The sequence below is a fragment of the Peromyscus eremicus genome, chromosome 22 (genome assembly GCF_949786415.1).
Source record: "Peromyscus eremicus chromosome 22, PerEre_H2_v1, whole genome shotgun sequence".
Classification (NCBI taxonomy): Eukaryota; Metazoa; Chordata; class Mammalia; order Rodentia; family Cricetidae; genus Peromyscus; species Peromyscus eremicus.
In genome coordinates this window covers 23,214,976-23,233,042 of record NC_081437.1, presented here as the reverse complement: position 1 = coordinate 23,233,042, position 18,067 = coordinate 23,214,976, and the positions used below count along the sequence as shown (strand labels likewise).

General features: G+C 49.4%; 1 protein-coding gene across 2 annotated transcripts in view; it reads left to right on the top strand.

Moving 5' to 3' along the window:
• Positions 1-18,067, top strand: part of Mapre3 (microtubule associated protein RP/EB family member 3) — a 51,585-nt gene continuing 33,518 nt past the window's right edge. Inside the window, exon 1 of one of the 2 annotated variants that reach the window (XM_059248591.1) lies at positions 1-648. The gene's annotated coding sequence lies outside the window, so the exon portion shown is untranslated. Of the gene's footprint in view, positions 649-1,045; positions 1,188-18,067 lie in introns of those variants that run through there. The other variant, XM_059248590.1, reaches the window with a different exon arrangement.

The following is an 18,067-nucleotide window of genomic DNA, read 5'->3' as shown; positions in this document are numbered from 1 at the left end:
TCCAAAACTGAGGAGCTCCATCAAAGCAGACTTGGAACAAGGAATTTGGGAATGCGAATGGGTATGTCAAAGAAGGACCTGGCTGTGAAGAATAGAATCTACACCCGCTAGTGGGCCAGGGGAAGGAACAAGAGCTGTCAGCAAATGCACTGTGAAAGGGACTATACGGTTGGCCAATACTCAAGGAGAGCAGATCAAAGGTGGTGAGTTCAAGGCCACCAGGCTACAGGAAAGAGTCCCTGTCTTTTGTTTTTGTTTTGTTGCTGCTGAGAGAGGATGTCACTCTGTAGCCCAGGAATGACCTTGAACTTTTGGCAATCCCTCCTGATTCCACCTCCCAAGTACTAGAATTATAGGTGTGAGCCTATAATTTACCAGGCTGCTCGGAGGACCTGTCTCAAGCAACATCGGCAAATAAACAAAACCCTCAAATATGTGTCTCAATGCCCATTCTGTTAGCTCGACTTCGGGGTAAAGGTGCAGGCTTCCTCGCGGGAGGCTCAAAGGGACGTTTCACTGAGGTAAAGATTTGAGTAACAGACTGCAACTGGAATGCCGTAAAGCAAGAAAGGCCATCAAACCCGGCTTCAGTCCTTCCATGTCAGCGAAAGAGAAGAAATAGTCTCTTCTTTTGCCTTTGCTGAAACGGTAAGAAAGACCCCATCATCCCGCTATGACGGGATCGGAAGTAAAGGCTTGTTCCTTTTTGGACGAGTCAGGGTGGGGGAATTGTTACCCTGTTGCTAAGGAAAAAGGAAGGGGCTGTTCCCAGTTGCCATGGTGACAAGGTAAGAGCGTTCCCTCGGTACCGCCGTACGTTTACCAGGCGGTTTCTTCTCCTCGTTGCCATGGCGATCTAGAGGGATTGTTCTCGTCTCCCGCACCTCCCGCCGCCGTTGCCAGGACGAGGTAGAGGTAGGGGTTGTCCGCCTCTCGCCGCCCGGTTGCCGTGGAGACGGCGGGTGCCCTGGCCCCGCCCCGCTCGGGCTGACAGCGGCGGCCGCATCGCGCCTGCGCAGTGCTCTCGTCCCCCTCCCGCAGTCTCTGTGCGTTGAAGCCGGAGACCGCGGCGGCCTCTGCTAGGACCCTCCGCCCCGGAGCCTCCGGCCGGAGCCGCAGCCGCTGCCGCAGCGCCCCCGCCGCCCGTCCCCTCCCCTGCCGCCTCCGCCGGAGCCGCCTCGCGCACTGTGAGTCGGGGCCGAGGCCACGGTCGCCGTGGGGCTGAGTCAGCGGGAGGCCCGGGCCGGGCTGGGGGAGGGGAACCGGGCTCCCCATCTCCGCCGGCCCCCGCCCCCACCCCCACCCGTGTCCCATTCCGCCGGTCTCCGGCCCTCGGTGGCCTCCGGGGCCAGGCCTCCCCAGCCACTCCTCCTACCCTGCCCTCCTCCCGCTCTCCCTCCCTCCGGACCCACCTTGGGGTTCTTCCCCCTCTAAATGTGGCGCTGTCGCACCTCTGCCCGTGGCCTTGTATTTTTCCTCCAAACTCGCTCCTGCCTGCCCTTGTCCCTTCTCTTTTACTCCGGCGCCTGGCATCTCCGGGCCTCTAGTTTCCCCAAGTGATATGCCAGAGGAAAAGAGTGACAGGGGAGACAGCCAGTGGAGACCTGGGGGAGGGGGGCATTGTATCCGTTCAAACCTTGGGACCCTAGGGACCAACTTACCCACCCTCTTCTGACCCACTCCTGACCCGCTCCTGACGGGATTGGTTTAGGAAAGCAGGCCTGGATAGTTCTAAGTAGCTGCAGAGAGCCGGCGCGGCTTTCGGAATAGGTTTTTGCCAAGAGGGGTCAAGCTGCGTTTGTGATCAGCTACTGTTGGGTGCGTAGGGCTCGTGCATGGTGGCCTTCTAGTGTGCTGAGCCACGGCCGCCCCGGCCACAGGGAAGCGAAGGGAGTGGGGGGGGGGGGGACATGGTTGGTTTGGGAGCTTCAGTTCGTGTGCTTCCGGTGCGTTTTTGTGAATAAGCATCCTGCAGGATTCTTTAAATGTCTTTAAAGAGTCACATTACATCCTTGGTATATGCGAAGTTTGAAGACCGACCTGTAATCGCTACAGCAAGTGCTTACTGTCTGTATGAGGGGTTTGGGCAGGGCTTGATTTTTCCGATACCTGTAAATTTGGTGAAGTAACCAACCAGGCAACAGTGGATTTTGACAGTATGAGCAGAGTGGGGACGAGGGGCGGTTAAGAGCTCTCATGGAGTAGCTCTGAGACCTGTATCCCTACCTCCTGCAGCTCTGAGTCTTGGTGGGGGCTGTTGCCTGGTGGGGGCTGTTGCCTGGTAGGATTCCCAGGGTTGCCTTTGCCCACCCACTTGCCCATCTTGCTGTACCTAGTGTTGAAAGAGAGACCCAAGCTATTTTCTTTTTGCCAGTAAGAAACTCAGCTGAAGTTCGTTTGTGCTCGTAGCCAGAAAGTTCTTCATAGACATGCCTCAACTCGAGGGCTCCTAACTACTGTGTGTACCTCATTGCCAGCTTCTTTGAGTCCTTTTTTTTTCCCTCTCCCAGATTTCAATGCAGTGTTAGAAAATATGTGTAAATATAAGGCAGTTCTAATGAATAAGAATAAAAGATTTCTTTCTTTTCTTTTTTAAACTCCAGGCTACAAAGGGCATGGTCCACTCCTAAAACTCATCAGGAGTTTCTGGAGTTGCACACAGCGATTTCGCTCCTAGGCTTTGCTCACTCATGGCCTATTGGCAGCTCCTCAGGGCCACTCCCTGCCCCCATGCCCATCAGATTCGTTTACAGTAGCAAGCACGGCTGTCGCCCTAGTTTTAAACATAGAGGTGGAGTTCAGGAGCATGACAGCCCCCATCCCACAGTGGAGTGTGTTCTCTTTCGGATGCCAGTCTGGGGTTTGGCGGGATGCACCTGCCTGTGGTACAGTGGGAACTCTGGGGCCTGAGAGTTACATTCCTTCTTCTGGTCCCTCTCTGTGTCGCATAGCTCTCCCAAATACCCGAAGAGGGCAGGAGGAGACAGCTGGAGAGTTGCTCTTCCTGGACTGAGTGTATTTTGGGAAGCAGTGTTATTACTGGGGTGGACCGGGCTGAATTAAGGAAGAAAATGTGTCAAGAGAGATCAGAGGAGTGTGAGGTACACATGTTCCCTTTGCAGTCTGCCATGGGATAGTAGCTTTTCAGAACATCAGAGTGGCGTTTATATGGGTTAATTTGCCTTTGAAATCCACAGCAATGCTTTATGAGATAATGAGTGAATGCTTTATAAACTGGTCCTCTTAAGAAACATGACTGAGACCTGTCGTACGCCTATCCAGCTGCTATTGAAGGTAATTGTTAAGATCAGGGAGAGAGGCATGATTTGGACCCAGTCAGACCTAAAGCTGTGTGACAGATGTTATATAGTTTTATAGGACTGTATTTCCTTGATCTTGAGACAAACCTGTAATTTACTGACAGCTTTTGGGTAAAGTGTGTGTGTGTGTGTGTGTGTGTGTGTGTGTGTGTGTGGTTTGTGTGTGTATTCTGTGCTACATCCTAGCTTGAGAAGCAGGAATTAGCAAGCCTTGAAGGAGGTATTTGTGTGTCTTAGAGTTAGAATGGTGTTTCATGTCTGTGAAGATACCAGGACTGCCTGACCTAAGAGCACATCCATTGTCAAGGAGGATGTCTCCAAGCCCATGCTCTTCGTGGGTTTAGGTGACTAACCAGACTTAGGCATGCATGTAGCTATTGAAGAAAACAAAGTTCCCATATGGCAGTGCAACTTAGGGCCGTATCATGGTACTTTCCAGAAATGTAGCAGACAGCCGGAAGCAAGCATCTTATGACTAGCCCTGAATTCCGGCAAGTAGCATTTGTCAGAAGCTGAGTAGAAAATGTAAATGTTCAGACTAAAATGCGTGTGCTCTAGTTCATTTATAGACGTGTGTGTGAGGATCCCAGACACATGTTCCTCTCCCTGTAGTATGTTAGAACTGGACAGGACATAAGATGTCATAGTGTTATTTCCAGGTTTTGACATGAGATACTAAGCGTTAAGTGATTTGCCCCAAGGTGATTGAACTCATGTAAAAAGTATGTGAAAACACTGTCAACTGTGTACAGTGTGCAAATGACTGTTGGTGGCTATTCATGGCTGAGTCAGGATTAGAACTCACATTTCCAGACTAGTGCTATTCTACACCACCACATTGCTGCATTTGTCACACTTAATAGTACAAAGGGCTTTAGTAAAAATAATTTAGTAGTCTCTAATTAGCCCTGTAGACAAAGGCTTCTTTTATTGTCTGAGATGTTGCAAGGCCAGGCAAAATTTAGTGTCAACATGTCTAATTAAATATTTATTCTTGCCACCTTAAAAATAATAATTTTTCCTCACACATTGCAACCTCGGGAGGTCTTCTTTTTTTAAAATATGCATCACCTAACAGAAAGCAAATGTGAAGTTGGGTGTTGAAGTCTTCTCGGCTTATCTGTGAGGGTGCTGCATTCTGGACAGCAGGGAGAGAGCAGAAATGGGGCTAAGAGTGGGAGCAAGCGTGAGGGACAGCTTCAGGGCTACCTTCCAGCTCTCAACAACGTTTCGTAGGTCTTGGGAACCACGTGGGTTTCTCATTCCCATCCTTTGGAAACTGAGTTGATCTGGCCTCTCAGAACAGATATATCTGAGCAGGAATCCTGTCCTTCTACTTCCCGGCTGTGTGACATTGGGCAGGTTATGTAACTGCTGAGTGTTAATTTTCTCGTCTGTAAGCCTGGACGATGGCTGTCCCACAGGACTGTTAGAGGATGCAAGTAAACAAACCTTGTAGAGCAGCTGCTTGGTTAGCAGGTAGCAATCATTATTTGTATTCGTTAGTGCTGTAAGCTCGAAAATAATGTCTCAAAGTTTGTCATGACGAGTCCATCCTGAACTAATCCAAAGACCCCATTCCTCAGGAGCCTTCCCAATGTTTTCAGTGGGAGCAAAGACTTGTCCCCTGGAAACCTGAGACTCGCAGTGTTCTTCCAACTGCCAAACGAGAGAGTGTGTCTATGAAATATTCCTTTGTCTCCATGCAATCAGCTGACTTGGTTGTCTGACAAAATGACCAGGCATGAGCAGTTGACTGGAGCCGAGCACAGGCTTGGTGTGTTGTGGGGGTGCTCAATCCTTCTGCTGGGGAGCTAGGCCAAGGAATGATCTTAATTTGAAATAGAGAAGCTTCTGTGTGCCGGCTTATTAGTAAACCTCCCATGGCCCTTGTTCACTTCCTCTACTCTTAGAGGTGCACCTTGAACCATGACATTGCTCAGATTAGTTTCCATACTTGTAGGATACAGAGGTCATGGGACAGGAGCCCCTCCTCCCAGAAGGGAAACCTTCACCCTGAGTGAGGAGAGGAAAGGGGTGGCCGTTCTGGATGGAGCAATCACAGGAAGGCCAGGGCAAGTCAGTCAGGTGGCCGAACACAGATGGATCTAAATTCCTAGATTAAGTTCGTATCCATCTCAGGCCTCTCCATAGCAGGTCCTCTAGCATGTGCAGCTTCTGGTTTGATCCCCAGCATTACAAGTAAACTCGGGAAATACCTCCCTGTGGGAAGTAGGATTGGGTGCAGAGACGGGGAAAGGGGCCTCAAGGGGGAGCTTTTACTCTCTCTGCTTCAGCATTTGACCTGTTGGAAGACACGCTGTTTTGTAACTTAGAGAAGACCGATGGATAGTGCATGTGGCTCAGTAAACACATTTTAATGTAAACCCCACTTGGAGTGTTCAGTGATGGAGCAGACAGCACTAATTGCTTCCTTCCTCACAACAAGCCCGTGTCCAGACCCAGCTCTTGAGGAAGGAAGAAGTGGCTGCTTCCCTGGTGGCCCAAATATTTAATGAAACACCTACCGCATCAGTTTTCTTGTCCTTTCGTTCCCTTTTTTTGAGGCTGGTCCCCTCTTCTTGACCATCTGAAGCAATTACTTCCTCAGAGGCTAAATTAATTTCAGCTAGTGACACAAGTGGCATCTGCCCACGTGACCTTTACAACAAGTCTGTGAGGTGGATGTGGTGCCACACGTGGAATCCCAGCCTTTGGGACAACCTGGGCTATATAGTGAATCTGAGTGTCAGATAATGACAACATACTAAATCCTGTGCTTCTTACATGAAGAGCTGGAAGCTTAGGGGACCTACCTGAAGTGTGGGTACAGTCTGTGATGGTAGCTGCTGCAGTCTCAATCAGGCCTGCCTGGTCCTTTTACACAGTTTTGACAGATTCTGTTAGAAATGACTAATAATGGGCTGGAGAGATGGCTCGGCGGTTAAGAGCACTTGCTGTTCCTGTACAGGACCTGGGCTCAGTTCCTAGCACCCACATGTTGGCTCATGATCATCTGTAGACACTCATGTGGTGCACATGCATGCAGGCAAAACACTCAAGCACATAAAGGAAGTAAATCTAAAAAGAAAAAAAAATACAGCGTGATGAGAATTCACTAAGTGATGTCGAATTTTTAATCTTGTCATCGATTGGCCCGTGGCCTCCCTTAGGCAGGTGTCCTGTTGATTATAGAAGGATGACACACTTAGCAGTTGGGCATGTGCTTTGGGTACTTACCCAGAAGTAACGTGGATTATGCTGGGTAATTTACAATCCTTCACCCATCTTTCCTTTGGCTAAGAGGACAAATCCGCGTGGTAGCTGGCTGGGGTTGGTGAGACATCCTACAGCCAAGGGTGGATTTTCCCCAGCATGAAGCTGGCTGGCCAGTTCTTCCACACGCTGAATGGCGTTTTCAGTAGCACCGTGCCCTGCCAACGTTGCTGAGCTGACTAGATGTTGTTTCCCAGCTTCTTATCATAACATCAGTGTTCTAGCTCGGGATGCTTCGTTTCCCTCAAGTAAATAAGGACTTAGCCCGCCTGGAATGTTTTGACTCCACACAAAATGGTGTTTTTCATGAAACTGTTTCCTATATATAGGAAATACATACCACTTGTATGATATGATTAAAATAGCTGAGCAAGAAGCATGACACCAAATCTGTCTAGTAGTTCAGACTACACACACACACACACACACACACACACACGTATGTACACACTAGCACATACATATATCCTTAAAAGGACATATATCCTTAGACCATAAATTGCCATTTTCAGGCTATTTAGAACCTTTGGTTAAAGGTGTATTTAAAAATACATGGATTTGTATTAATACATTATTAATAATATAAAATATTTAAGATAGCCAGAACTAATGGGCTAGAACTACTGGGCATGGTGGCCCACACCTTTAATCCCAGCATTTGGGAAGCAGAGCTTTTAAGTTCAAGGCCAGCCTGGTCTATGTACTGGTCTGTACATAGTTCCAGGCTAGCCAGTACTATAATGTGACCTTGTCTCAATCTCCCTCACCCCCTAAATTTAAGTAAAACAACCAGAAGTGTTAGACACTAGGACTGGTCAGGTTCACAAAAATAAAATACTGCATAGGCATTAAAAACATTTGTCTAGTAATATTATTGAAGCCAAAAATAGTGGCACATGTCTATAATCGTAGCACTCAAGAGCCTGAGACAGGAAGATCCAAGTGGAAGGCCAGCCTGGGCTGTACACAGAGTCCCGGGCCTCCTTGGGCACTACACATATGTGGAACATACACATACATGCATGCAGACAAGGCACTCATGCACAGAAAATAAAAATAAACCTTTTTTAAGTGGGTCTTAAAATATCCTTATTTGCCTCTTAATTTTGCTGTTGAGATTTATCAGCTGCCATAGCCCAGGGCTCTGTTTTGGGTGGCCTGCCTTCCTCCCATGCCTTTCCAGATTCTCTGAATTGCCAGATCCCCAGTGCTCGGGGACCTTCCCGTAGGCTCCACGGCTCCACCTTGCACTGGGTATACATATTCCTGTTAATTGTTCTCAGTCTATGCTCAGGACCTTCATAGCCTCCTCCTTTTCTCTGTCCTTGGTCCCATTTTGTTCGCCCATCAGCTCAGAGATCCTTTTTCTTCCAGAAATGGATGTGGTTGTCTAGGTTAGGCCTTTGCCAGTAGTGGAGTCTGTTCCACTTGAAATGCTGAGGAAGGGATATTTCTAACCTCCTCCTGAGGATCCAGGGCCCGCGTGGAGTTGAGGGACATATGGCCCGACACACAGCTTGGCCTGTGCTGCAATAAATGTTTGCTAAGCGGGGTCTGTCTCTGCTTCGAAGTGGTTCTGACTACCCAGACACTCATCCCAGATGGGGCAGATGCAAGCCCTGCTGTCTGGTGTTATTAGTGAACAAGTCTTCGGTTAGGTCTGGCTGGCAAGGCTCCACTACCAAGGGATTGTTGAACAAGCAGTCACCTTATCTTGAGGGCATTGTTGTCCTAGTCACCTTGTAACATGATATGATTATAATATAATGTCCTGGTGACCTTGTAGTGGTGTTTCCTGGCTGGTAAGAAGTGATATCTTAGCTGTTTCTGAGTCAGCAAGATCATAGAGTTGATGTGTACGTTGCCATGTGGAAGAGGCCACTAGATGAAATTCAATATTCCTTCCCATACGAGGAGTGTTGGGCTGAGGACTTATCCCCAGGGTGTAGCCAGATTTCCCTGTAGCACCAGACTCTTGGCCGCTAGCCAGCCCTCACCTCCTTCCTTGTACGTTATTACCATTTGTCAAGGTCTCTGATTTTAGATAGGTGGGGTTGGCAGCTGAAAGCTCACACTTGGGACATCGTATTAACACCCCTAAGTGACAGGACCACTGCTATGTGCGGAGATGTGATGTTCTGGCCCCAAAATAGCAAGCTGCAGTGTTTTGAGACAACTCCCTAAGACTTGTATTCCCCAGGAAGTAGAGCTTCCAGGTTCATAAGTTGTTCTTACGAATGTGCATGTTGTCTTCACGAGGCCTTGTTGTGAGTAGAGTCAGCAGGTATTGCCAAGTGTTTTCTCTGACTTGTGTACGTGATTGCTCTGTATTGATGGTGATCCAGCAGGATTTCAGTTAGAGTTTGGTATTTCAGTGATTTTGAAGAGGTCTTCACATATTCAATGGCATAAAGAAGAGCTAGAGTCAGCCCCCCTAACCCCCCATTCCTATGGATTTAACCAACCAAAAAGCAAAACTTGAATTTGGCACATACTGAGAGTACTGTGCTGAATCCATGTGAGGTGACATGTAGTCATTGCATTAGGTATTACAGGTAATCCTCTCGCGCGCCCTCCTGGATCATCCGCTTGACCCTGACCCTGATTTGAAGTATAAGGGAGGCTATGCCTAGGCTGTATGCAGGTCTAGACTATCTTATAGGAGAACTGAACACAAAAAGACTTTAGGATTGCAAGATCCTGGAGCCAATCGCCTATGAGATTATGTACCAAGGGACAGTTGTATTTGGAGACAGTCATTCAGTACAAAGGAAAGGGGGGCAGAAAGAACTGTCTGAGACATCAGGGAAGGGGTGCCTTCACAGGCGAGGGCTCTTCTCCCTCTGAGACTGGTGGCGGGGAACACGGCTCTTCCCACCTAACAGGTAAAGTTCGGGGAAGATGGCCGGCTTCCTGGTGAGAAATGATCCTCACTTCTGAAACAGCCAGGGCTGCCTGCTAAGGAGGAGTGGACGGGACGGTGGTGGGAGACTGAGGTCTCAAAGACCTGAATTAACCACAGTGAGGATTTAGCCTGGGCATTTGGAGATGAATAAAAGTCTTATTGTTCAGGGCCAAGGGCCTGTTTGGGCGTATGAATTCATAATGGGCCAGGTCTCCGTGCTGGCCCAGAGACACAGCAAGGGGAAGGGGGCCCCAGGATTGGGGTTGTTTGACATTGTCTAGGCAGGGATTCTGAGGAGGCAGAGTTTAGAACAGCTATGATGCAGCCGGCCCTAAGGTCAGAAGTGAAAGGAGGGATCCAGATTGAAGCGAAGCTGGCTGCCCACCAGAATGAGGGGTCCCAGTGACAACAGAAGACAGGTTTGGAATGAGGACTGAGCCACAAGGAGGTTAGAGACGGGGGGAGGTCTTCACTGGAGTTGGGAGTTCTAGCTGTAGCTACCTTGACCTTTGTTTACCTTCGTGTGGTACCTGGACTTGTTTGAAGTGGGCGTACCTAACCAGCCACATCTTTAAGCTAAAATCTCAAGAGAAGAGCTGGGGCTTCATGGTGCCGCTGGCGTGTTTTGACACTGATGAGGGACATGGAGGCAGGTCTGGCTCTATAAGTTGTTGGAACGGGGAGGAGCCTCTGCTTGTCAGCTAGTTGCTCTTAGTTAGGTCCCAGCTTGTCACCACTACAGAGGCGCCTGGCCAGGAGCCCTTATCTGCCTGCACGTAGAGCTTAAGCTTAAGACACTGACCCTCCAGGAGGCTCCACAGCTGTATCTTAGACGTGCAGTTGTGTGGGTCGGGCTGTTTCCCCGACTTCTGCCCACATACCCTTCCAAATCAGTCCTTCCTGGCCTTTGTCAGGAAAGAGGACCACCTCTGTGTCATCAAGACTGATGCCACCCCTGGCTAGAAGTGAAGTTTTGAGAGTGGGTCTCCTCCCTTGCCCATCCCCCGAGCTAAGTGCCCTGTGCGGTGTATAGACTGTAAAATTGTATGTAGCAATCTTTTTTCTCACCTGTTCTCAAGCTTGCCCTAAGGCCCTTGCCTCCACCGACCCCTCTGTCCTAATGTCCTCCTAGACCATCTGCTTTGACCCTGACCCTGACTGACACCCTTGCTTGTGGCCTTTCACCTGCTAGACTCAAATGACTCTCAGGCTGGAGAACGGAAGGCGTTGGCCCAGCTACTGCTCCAAAGCAGTCCCAGGGCTGATGACCCTGGACACACGGGGTGGAAACCTGAGGAGGTCAGGTGTGAGTGTGGAGAGCTGGAAAGGCAGGGCTGCCTCCATTCCGGGGCCCTAAACCTAACCTAACCCTTGCCTGGATGCTGTGTCCATGCCCCTTCCTGAAAGCCAGGGCCCAAGCAGGAGCCTGGCCCCCAGCCAGTCCCCACAGGAAGGAACAAACAGCCCTGCGCAGGCAGGCCTCCAGCCAGGTGGGGTAGAGCGGAGGTGCACTGTCTTACGTGGAGAATCAAACGGACGCTTTGTAAACAGCCCCGTGCCTGTGCCCATCCTCTTCCCGGTTCTCCTGCCCTGCCCGGCCCAGAGTCATTAGTGCTCGGCTCGTGATTGGCTAAAATCAAGGGTTGACTACAGACAGCTGATGGACTTCAGTAAAGAACCTCGGACTGGAGTTAGCAGAGCTGGGCTTGGAGTTGTGAGACTTGAGAAAGTTTGATCTCAGTTTCTCCGCTGTAACATGAGGGCGATCTGTGTGTGCGCTTCCCTTTACATGAAGCATCTTTCCCTGGCTCTTTTACCCTCCTCTGTCTTGGCCTAACGAAGCATTCTGTGACTTCCGCCCTGTTCCACTGTCATTTAGGGCTCCTGTGTCACCTTCCTGTCAGTGTGACAGACTACCTGTGAAAATCAACTTAGAAAGAGGAAAGACATTTTTTGGCTCATGGGTTCCAGAAGTTTGAGTCTGTTGTCAACTGTCTTTGTTGCTCTGGGCCTGTGGCAAGAAGAGGATCACTGGGGGGAGGTATGGGGTAGAACAGAGAGAGGTGCTCACCGTATGGGGCCAGGGAGAAGGGAGAGAAGGAGGGGAGAGGGGAGGGGCAGGGAGGAAGAGAAGGAGAGAGGGAGGAGGAGAGAGAAAGAAAGAGGGAGAGGGAGAGAGAGAGGGAAGGGAGGAGAGAGAGTATAACCCTAGTGACCTAACCTCCTCCTGATAGACCCCACCACCTAGGGGTTCCACCACCTCCCAATGGGACCCTAGTTTGACAACCAGGCCTTTAATCCATGGGACTTTGGGGGAGACCAGATCCAAACTATAGCAGCCTCCACCACAGGCTTTTCCAGCTTGTGGACCACAGTCATTAACAAGCAGAGAGCAGTCGATTGGGTTTTGTAGCCATTGTTTTTAAAATGAACAAGCCAGGGACTGGGGATGTAACCCAGCTGACAGAGTGCTTCCTTAGAATGCTCAAGTCCTGTGTTCCATCCCCAGCACCACGTAAGCTGGGTGTGGTGGTACATGCCGGTCATCCTAATGCTGAGGAGGTGCACAGGCAGGAGGATCAGAAGGTTAAGGTCATCCTTGTCTGAGGCCAGCCTGGGCTACGTGAGATGTGTTCTCCCACCTCCCCCAAGAAGGAACAGATCAGAAAATACCGACAGCAATTGCTTATGATATGGATGAGAGTGCTTTAATGAATCATTTGTTATTACATACATCTCTGTCCGTATGTTTGTATATATGTTAAATTATAAAATGTATTTTCATAAGTAGATTAAAGGCCTCTGCTTTAAAAATCTTCTTTCCCAGTACTTGTCCTTCGTAATATTTAATGTGCCATAGCAGCAGCTTATAATTACCTATAGCTATGAGTATGATTTATACATAACTAACAGACTCCTTGAGGCAAGGACCAAGACTGACTCACTTATCCACATAAAAATTGATGATAATTTGGATATGTCCTTATGTGTGTATATGTATGTGTGAGTGTATGTGTGGTCTGCATGTATGTGGTGTGTGTACACATCTGAATACACATGTGCAAGGCCTGAGGAGCATGTCAGTCTCCTCCTCTATTGCTCTTCACCTTCTTCCCTTGAGACAGAGTCTCTCACTGAACCTGGAACCAGACAGGCCCCAGCAAGCCCCAGCAAGCCTCCTGTCTCTGCCTGACACAGCACTGGGGTTCTGGGGATTCAAACTCAGGTCCTTAGACTTGCACAGCAAGGACTCCCCTGTCCCCTGGTGATACAGTGGGTCAGTGCCTTCTGGCTTTCAGGGGTGTGCTGTGTGGTCATCCTTAGTGGCTTCGATGAGGAAAAGAAAACCTTACTACATAACTGATGGACAGAATACCAGGAAGAGCCATTGTTTTGCCTCCCCATCCTCAGTCAGCAATGACTCTAGAAAGGCCACCCAGCCTGGTGGCAGCAGGAGGCGGCAAGATAGGACACCGCTGAGCACCTCAGGTCCAGGTTTTCCAGAGCAGCGGCTCCCTTCCCTTCAGGACCCTGCCCGCTGCTGGGGTCTTGAGGACTGAGGCATCCATCAGGGTCTGCCACACATGCAGCTTCTCCTCTCGAGAATTCCACCTTTACACTGTTACTTCACCCTCGTCCTGGTAACATTTGCATCCGTGGGTCTGCCTTTTCAGGAGTGAAGGAGAAAAAAGGCTGTTCTCAAGAGCACTGTGACCTTGCCCATGTTTGGAGAGAAACTTCAAGAGTGACAAATATTTGAAGGGAAGTTCTCCATCACTTTGTCCCCAAAGAATCGTTGCCACTGTTTAGGTGAACAGTCCCCTTTACTACACACTGATACAAGTTATTTGTTTGTTTGTTTATGTATTTGTTTATTTTCAAGGCAGCGTCTCACTGTGTAGCTTTGGCTGTCCTGGAACTCACTCTGTAGACCAGCCTGCCTCTGCCTCACAAGTGCTGGGATTACAGGCGTGCACCACCATGCCTGGCTCTAATAGTTTTTAAACAAACAAAGTAACAACTTGAGGGGCTGGAGAGATGGCTCAGAGGATGAGCGCACCTGCTGCTCCTGCAGTGGACCCAGGCTCAGGTCCTAGAACCCACGTGGCCGCTCCCGATTACCTCTAACTCCAGTTCCCAGGAATCTGTGCCCTTTTGGGGTTCCACAGATACTAGACTTGAACACACACACACACACACACACACACACACACACACACACACACAAACACTTAAACACATAAAATAAATATAAATATTTAAATTAAAAAGAAACAAATTGAGATCTTGTTGATTTTCATTTATAGAAAAATTGAGAGAGTTAGAAAAGGGTAAGTGGGAGAACTAAAACTACTTAGGCTAGATGGAATCCCAACACTTAAGCAGCTGAGGCTGGAGGATTGTGATCTAGGCCAGCCTGGGCGACACACATATAGTAAAAAATTGTCATGTGTCAAAAATTTAGAAAGAAAATAAAACCATTTTTATTATACTAATGAGAAGTAGTCCTAAGGGGTGGTTTAAGTAGACTTCAGCACGACCCAGTCTCTTCAAGCAGCCCTAAGTAGACATAATACAGGTGTGTGTGTGTGTGTGTGTGTGTGTGTGTGTGTGTGTGTGTGTGTACCCGCATGTGCACTCACATGTTCTGCTCATGCAGTTTCAAGGCCCTCCAGGTGACCCTCCACAAGCCCCTCCTACAAAAGACTTCTTGCCGCTGAACTGTTTACCTGGGTAAACGTGGAATGCATTTTCTTGCATGTCCTCTAACTAAATTAGGATCATCTGTCCCTAGGGTTCCAGCAGTCATGTTCTAGTCCCAGGGCAGAGTCCTGTGGGAAACACTGCCTGTTGCTCCCACAGCTCTGGTTGTGGATTTTGCATTATTTCAAACAGGCAGGAATAAAACATCAGGAACTTTGTTCTGAATTCACTGTGTCCTAGTCAGGGTCACTCTTGCTGTGATGAAACACCATGACCAAAGCAACTTGGAAAGGACGGGGTTTATTCGGCTCACACTTCCAACTCACACTCCATCACTGAAGGGAGTCAGGACAGAAACTCAACAGGACAGGAACCTGGAGGCAGGACCTGATGCAGAGGCCGTGGAGGGGTGCTGCTTGCTGACTTGCTCCTCATGGCTTGCTCAGCCTGCTTTCTCACAGAACCCAGGACCACCAGCTCAGGGATAGTCCCACGCACAATGGCCGGGCCCTCCGCCATCCATCACTAATTACAAAAATGCCCGACAGGCCTGCCTGCGGGCCAGTCTGGTAGAAAGAAGCGTTTTCTCAGTTGAGGTCCCTCCTCTTAGATGATGACTTCTGCTTGTGTCAAGCTGAGGTAAAAATATGCAGCACACTCTGTGAGGTGCTTCCGCTGTGCTCGCTGAAGAGCTAAACACATAAGGCAATCAGTGGCTTGCTCTGTCTTAGCGGGATTTACCTGCTGGTGTCAGAATGCGCAGGAGCAGCAGGGACTTCCTGTGTCCTGACTTCGTCCTTTGAGCCTAGATACCGGCTGCTTTGTGCCAGATGCTGCTCAGATGCGCCTCTGCTTTGGAAAGGCTGTTAAAGACATTGCTGCTCAAAGACTTTCTCCCCTCTTGTGGAAGGTTGTTGCCAGAGTCTGCCAGGTACCACATGGCCAGGCTCCAAGCCACTGAGCTGCTACATGGTCCTCTTGCCCACAGTATTTCACTAGGTCCTCTTCCGTGCATCATTTCTCCGTGAGCACACACCTTTCCAGAGGAACTTCTGAGAGAGTCAGGCTGAGCAGGTGAAGCTATTCCTTTAGCGGTAACATGGCAGACATAGGCTCTGGGGAGCACCACAGCAGACCCGTGCCAGCCACAGCCAGTGGGACAACCATCAGAACCGGAGCAAGCTCTGCAAGGCCAGACAACAGAGAGACTCTTCGGCTTTGTGGGTCCAAGTGACAGGAGATATGATTTGTGCGGTGATTTTCAATTGCACCTCTAAGAACTTACACTGGCTTAGACTAGCACATCATCTTAGGGCTCTGGAAGCTGGAAGTCCAAAATCTTTGTCAGTGGGTCTAGTGGGCTGAATGGTGTCTCCCCAAATGTCCTAAATCCCAGAACTTGAGACCACTACTTTATATAACAAAAGAATGAAAATTACTTTGTATGACAAAAGGTGTAGCTAAATTAAAGATCTGGTAATGCATACATAGAGAAGCAGAGGCAGACAGATCTCTGTAGGTTCAAGGCCAACCTAGTCAGCGTAGTAATTTCCAGGACAGCCAGGGTTATGTAGAGAGACCCTGCCTCAAAAACCAACAACAAAAAAGTAAATATCTTCAGACTGGGTTATCTTGAGCCCTAAATGCAGTCATGTCTCAGTCCTGGGGATGAGACGTAGCCCAGGAGCTCAGTGGTAGAGCACTTACCCAGCTGTGTAAGACACACATGCACACACGCGCGCGTGTGCACGTGTGCGCGCGCGCACACACACACACACACACACACACACTCCTTGTCTGGAGAGGCAGAGGGATTTTATGAAAGAAGAGGGGACTGAGCCACAGAGGCAGAGATTGGAGTGGCGTGGCTATAAGCCCAGAGATGCCTGAAGCCCCGAGAAGCTGGGAGCGGATCCACAGAGTCTTTAGAGGGGAGGGTGCGGCCAGGCCAACATTTTGTTGTGGGGTTTCTGGTCTCCAGGATAATGAAGGAATAAATGTCTGTTGTTTTAGCCACCCAGCGTGTGACAGTTTGGTGGTGTAGCCATGGGACGCTCCGTGGGTCAAAGTCCAGGTGCTGACAGGGCGTTCCTTCTAGAGGCTGCAGGTGAAGTTGTGTCTCCTTGCCCTACTTGGCTCGTGGACCTGAGTCACTCTGTCCCGTCACCACTCCCCCTGACCCTTCAGCTTTCCTGGCCCCCATTGGGTCCACCTCGATAAGCCTTTCCCTTCCCAGTTGCTCAGCCTTACCACAGCGCAAAGTCCTCTTTGCCACTTGAAGTAACAGATTCAAAGGTCCCTGGCGTGAGGGCGTGGATTCTTGAGGGGCGCGGGGTGGTTTAGCACAGTCTATAATCCTGAAGGGTGTGGGGAGGAAAGGTGGGTCTGTTCACCACATCAGGGTGTTCTCAGGAGAAGCCAGTCCTTGGGATGGAGGCGAGCACTGGGGTTGTGTGGACCACATTACTCTCCCAGGTCCTTTGGGCAGAAGAACATAGGTCTAGATGAGCAGTGATGAATAGGGTGAAGGGTGAAGGGCTGGGGCTGGCTGTGTGGCTCAGTAGGTAGAGGCACTTGCCCACCGGCCAGATGGCATGAGTTCAATCCCAAGAGTGTTGCTGACCTCTACGTGCGTGCCATGGTACACATAACATCTGCACACACACAGCCAAAACATAAAATAATAGATGAGGGTGTGGATGTGGCCTGGCTTAGATTAGTGCTCCCTTGAAGTTTTTGAGGTGACAGTGGAGCAGAGAGATTGTCCTCACAGCCCTCACCTGTGGTGCTCACAAGGCTGACTGAGCTAAAGGGATCTTCGGCTCAGCCCAGTGAGGACGTTTTGTGCAGCCACCGGTTATAAAGCTGGTGTGGAGATACTGGCCACCTGAGGTACGTCACAGGGAGAGTGCATGGTGTGAGGGCTAGAGGTGAGGGACAAGTTCTGATACTGAGAGTAGCTAGTGCAGTGGCAGGTGCTGAGCTCTCCTGGGAAAAGACGGAGCCAGCCCCTGGGGTGTTGATCAGAAGGGAGAACGAAGGGCTGAGGAGCGGCCCGGTGAAGCACTTCCTCCTAGAGGGAAGACAGCTTGGGACCAAGTGGCCATGTGACGTTGCTGTTGAAGCAGGTGGTGTTTGAGGCCGTTTGAAAATACATCAGCCATCAAAAGCAGAGTCCCCATTCTGTTCCTGTTTGTCTCTCCAGCTCTGGAAAATAATTTCTTTCTCAGAAGTAAATAAAACTTCCTACTTGGAGAGGATGAGAAGGCATTCATTATTAATGTTTATTTTCACATTTATAGATGAAAGGCACACTGACTTCAAAGCCGTAGATTGGGACTGGGAAAGCGAATTCATTCTTGACATTAAAATTATCTGCTAGAAAACACTCACACCTGTTTTGAAAAGGTTTCTTATGGTTGAATATAAAGTTAAGAACTTGAAAAAGAGATTTGACAACCAATAGAAGTGAACAGTTTGTTAGGACTGAAGTGTTGGAGTTCCTAGGCACCCAAACTCCTTTCTAGGACAGGGTCTTAGACAGCAGGCAGCCACATCAGGCATGCTGGGGACTGTGAGAGGTTCTGGCCAGTTCTCACAGGCTCTCTGCTCTGCCACCGCCTCACTTATGGAAGGTCTCACTATATAGCCCTGGCCGTCCTGGAACTTGCTCTGTAGATCAGGCTGGCCTGGAACTCACAGAGATCCACCTGCCTCTGCCTGCTGAGTGCTGGGATTAAAGGTGTGTGCTACCATGCCTGACCCATAGGTGTCTACTTCTGTCATAATACAAAGGTTTGGAATTCTAGTTGATGGATTTCCCTTTTAAGAAGAGCTTTTTGAATACTTGCTCTGGTATAGA